Genomic DNA, 4,957 nt, shown 5'->3' on the forward strand with positions numbered 1-4,957 from the left:
GCTAGAAGACATTTTGCTAAAGAAATTTTGGTGAAAATGCCTATCTATTCTAAAAAATACGTTTATTCGTCGGTCTTTTGTTAAAAAAAACTAGCTAGAATTTTGATTAAAATGACAAGTAAGCATCTATACTCTACAACTTATCTCATCTGTCTGTCTGTTATGCACACTCTTTTCTACCACCTGCTTGGCTGTTTTCTTTACTTTGTTATTCAAATGCTTTGCTATTTATGGACGTTGTCAGCGTTATCTATTTCTTATTCACAAACAGTATAAATATATATTGAATTACAGGGATCTAAAGTGATAAGACCATAGACGTCCAAGGGGGGGGGGGGGTAATGGGGCGATTACCCCCCCCCCCAAACGAATTTGGGGGTGCCGTAGGCACCCCCAAATTTTTTTTCATTTTACCCCCCCCCCCCCCATTTAAAATTTACCCCTACCCTGGGGGTGCCGTAGGCACCCCCAACCATTTAGGAGGGGGTATTTACCCCCCCCAAAAAAAAACAATTTTGGGGGGGTAAATACCCCCCCCAAAATAAAAAATCTCGAACAAAAAAAATTTTTCCACGCTTCGCGCGCATTTTTAATACTAAATTTTTAATAAAATTTAAATTACCCCCCCCCCCCAAATATTTTACCCCGGGGGTAAATTTTTTTTGGGGGGGGTAAACAAATTTTACCCCTGCCAACAGATTTCAGGGAGGGTAATTACTCCCCCCAAGCAAATTTTACCCCCGGGGTAAAAATTTTGGGGGGGGTAAAAAAATTCGCGCCATTTCACCCCCCCCAAAACCGAATTGACCCCCCCTTAAAAAAATTTTACCCCCCCCAAAAATAAAAGCTTGGACGCCCCTGGATAAGACAATGGCTGATAAATTAGTATACATTCCCAATGATGATAAACAAAATTACCCCTTCTGTAAATTACAATCAGTGGTGGAAACGTTTTGACTTACCTAAATGAACCAACCAATCAAAGTTTAATAAAAGTCCATAAGGTTGATACGCCAGCGAATAAGAAAACATTATTATAAGACCTGGGGGACTAGTGTAATAAACAGCCCAATATCCCCTTCCTCCCTGATTGACTAATGTCATCCATTGTCCATTATTTATCTATTGATTTTTCCTTCTTTTTTTTCTTTCATGTAACTGACCTAGGTATGGTTTCCTATATAAAATTAATAGGCATGGGAATATTTGAAATTTGATGAAACTAATATATTATACATAAGCACATCAGGGGGCCTTTTTAATTTTATAGAATTAAATTCAATTTAGCCCCCCTTAGGATTAGTCATTAACCACAAAGTACCTTATTTATGCAGTTAATTTCAAATATTTTTGAATAAATATGATACTTACATTTGATGAAAGGATAAACGAGGGTCTGATATTGTACAGTACACATTTTGTAAATATATTTTTTTCGAATTTTACAAATAAATAATCATTTTTGACGTAGTATTTTAGTGGTTAAATATCTTTGTACTTTTTTAACTTTCGTACATTCTTGGTATACTTGGTCTCTGTAATTGTATATTTTACTTTTTGTTTTTGATTTTGAATCGTATTACAAAAGGTCTTTTCTTTTATTGAAAGTCACACAAATGAGGTTAGTAAGTTTTTTTTTGTGAATATTATTATTTAAATTTTAAGGTTTTTTTTATATAAATAAGTAAAGTAAAAGATTATTAAGTAAATTAGAATGAGATGCGAAGCTTTCGGATTCACTGAAATCGCATAAACCACAAACAAACTTTTTGGAGAAGACATTTTCGAATGGATATTTACAGTGGATTCTCTTAGTATGGCAAATATATAGATTGGTTTATCATATGGTTTTATTATTTCCCTGTAAAGAGATTTCCTAAGGTCAATTCTTTTAAAAATAAACGGTACAATTGGAGCCTTCTTTAAATTTATAAAAGTAAGTGTTCCAGCCGTAAGATATTATGCAGTTCTTGGAAGATTTTCAAAAAACTAACAAAAAAAAATAATTTGTTTTTTTAAGAACCCGACTCTGAATTTTTATTACCCGGAAGTTTAAACAAATGTGTGAAGTTTGCAATTTTCATATTATCACTGCGTGTGAACCGGATATGTGTTTTACAATTTGCTTGGACTTGCATTATTTATTAGCATTTTTAATATAAACTATTACAAGTATTATAATGTTTGTCTGTCTGTGTATCCCATGTAATTTAAATTTATTTACAAAACAAGTGAATTGAAAGCGATGTCATTCTGTAAATAAATTTTGTTATTATTACCTGGAGGCCTCTAGGGACATTTGAGGGAAGAATAAGGAAATCGACCCTTCACTTTAATCTATGTTGTTTAAAAAAAGGTTAAAAAAATGTCAGGGGGTGCATTATTTTTTTTCTAGGAGTCATTTCTCTTGGTAGGATGGAATTGCCTTACCCCTACCCCGAAATAAAAATAAACCTTCCCTGGACCTAAGAGAAGCTTACTGTAAAGGAGAAGCATATCGGTGTACATATAAACAGACATCTTGTTGCTTGATATAAGGACTTTTATGTAAGAGTTGACAGAAAAATGGTATAGACGTTTGGCATGTAAGATTGTTAGTAAAATTTTCCACAATTTGTCATAGAAGAATTTCATTATTTGTATGTTTGTAAAGTTATAATCTTGATTTCTCAAAAAAATGAACAACAAAGTTCCTTCTGGTGAATTATAATCCTTTAATCTATATCTGTAATTTGAGATATGTTCATTTTAGTCCTAAAGCTATGAGGAAGTATAGAGGACTATTGGAGCAAAGCTAAAGTACAAATATGGTTTTTCATCTATACTATTGTTGGTTTAGTCCTTTATAATACTGATGACTATATGCCATTTAATAGAAGTGGTCATGGCTGACACAACACGAACCAAAAGTGTATATTTTAATTTAAATAATTGAATAATACTTGAGTCAACTGTAGGGAATAGAATAAAATTGGTCAATTCGACTTGTTTTTTTTTTGAGGGGAGGAGGGGTCATTGGAATGTAAATTATACTAATAATCAAAGTTTTTAAACACGATCTCTCATCAGTTGGCTTAAAAACTATGCGTACTTATATCAAATCTTGATTGGCTTGGTTATACAATCAACATTTAAACTTATTAACCAATAATCTTTTTGCAAACAAGGGGTAATTTTGTTTTTCCTCTTTGGATCTCTGCATATTATAAACAGCTTTGATTTATATCATCCTTGTTCAATTTGTTTTTCTATAGATTCTCCTTTAGGAGCATCTATAACCCCCCCCCCCCCCTCCAGCTCTGCTAATGTTCCATACCCCCTGCAAAGTCTTTATATGTAGGATTGTTGAATCAATCCTTTACAAACCAGGGAGAGAGGTGATTTGCACTGTAAATTACAATAGTGCCAATTTTTAAATATTCTAATTTATTGGCTTAAAAACATTTTTTTATATTGATTGGTTGGTACAAAATGGTAATTTCTGTCTATAGAATTGTAAATTTAATTTGATCATCTTTAAGAATGTACATTAAAGTATCGTCAATTGTCTTATCTCTTAATATCCATGGAATTGTTAGATCAATCCTTTGCATCCCCTTTTGTTTCCTCTGCCATTTTCCTCTAAACCCCCTTTTTTGTTCCTATTTACTATCTATATGAGTGTGCATTAATTTCCGCATAATAATCATTAAAACCATTTATTACAACAACTTTTTAATTAAATTAACTTACAAAATTATCTTCTAAACTACTTGCTTTGTAGGCTGCGGCCCTAGCATTGAAAGACTCTGTCGAAACGGGACGGAGGGCTAAACAATGACAAGAAAATCACATAAATTAAGAAAAAAACCTACAACCATTTAAATTTTTCCTAAAACGGAGAACATAATTAGTTTGGTGTTTAGCAAAAAAACTTTCAACTTTAAAAAAAGAATAAATTCAGTTAGCCAATAGGTAACACTATGTAGGTGTTATAATGTGCAGAATTGAATACACACCCTTTTTATGACGAATCCGGAACTATTATATGTATTATCCCTTTATTTCCCATTTCCTTATTTATCCTATAACTCAAAGTTATGGATGGCAGCAGGTATTTTAGGTGATGGGTTCGAATCCCGTTTGAAAATTGCATCATAACTGAGAATTTTAAAAGTGAACCCTATTGCATTAATTGTGAATTGATAGAACTGCCCTTGCCGATTTACGGGTAAAATTTATTAAATTTTAGAAACAAAAGTCGTGAAATCAAAGAGTTGGTTAACTGTTTATCCATAAAAAAAAACTTGAATAGACTTTATAGTATTTATTTTATTTAGTTGATTTTTATTATTTGGCGCAACCCCAAACAATTAAACTTTATATATCACCTTGATATATAAAGTATAAATTCGGAAGTGGTTTAGTTTTGAAGCCATACATGCACATACAAACACACACACACATACATGCATTATTTATTATTACTAGGATAATGGTTTGTTTCATGTCATGTGAAATAGCCCACCTATAGTTTGTCAGGGATCTTAAGGGATAAATCAATGGAAGACAACGGGTTATACATCTTATATAAGAATGGACGAAAATGTCCCTCATATATATTTTTTTTGTTTAGAAGTTTGAACATTACTGGTTTTGGAATAAACAATTACAATTTGTGAAAAGTACCCAAAGTTTCTGAGCTAACCATTAGGATAAAGTGTTTATTAAACTTTGGGTACCAGTGTAATTTACACTTCAATGTCCCCTCCATCCCTGATAGTTTTGTACACCTTACCTATGTGGTTTTAATACAGGGGGAACATTCTATTTATAAAAATATTATTATCAAATTAATACAAAAGATGTTTGGGAAATTTTCATAATATTGCTCTTATTAGTATGAACTCGTTTGACCCTTTTAGAAAGGCGAATCTCTTCTACAGATTGGGTTTGGACGTTATGGTACGTTTTGGCT

The sequence above is a fragment of the Acartia tonsa genome, chromosome 9 (assembly GCF_053477335.1).
Source record: "Acartia tonsa isolate MP-2025a chromosome 9, ASM5347733v1, whole genome shotgun sequence".
NCBI lineage: Eukaryota > Metazoa > Arthropoda > Copepoda > Calanoida > Acartiidae > Acartia > Acartia tonsa.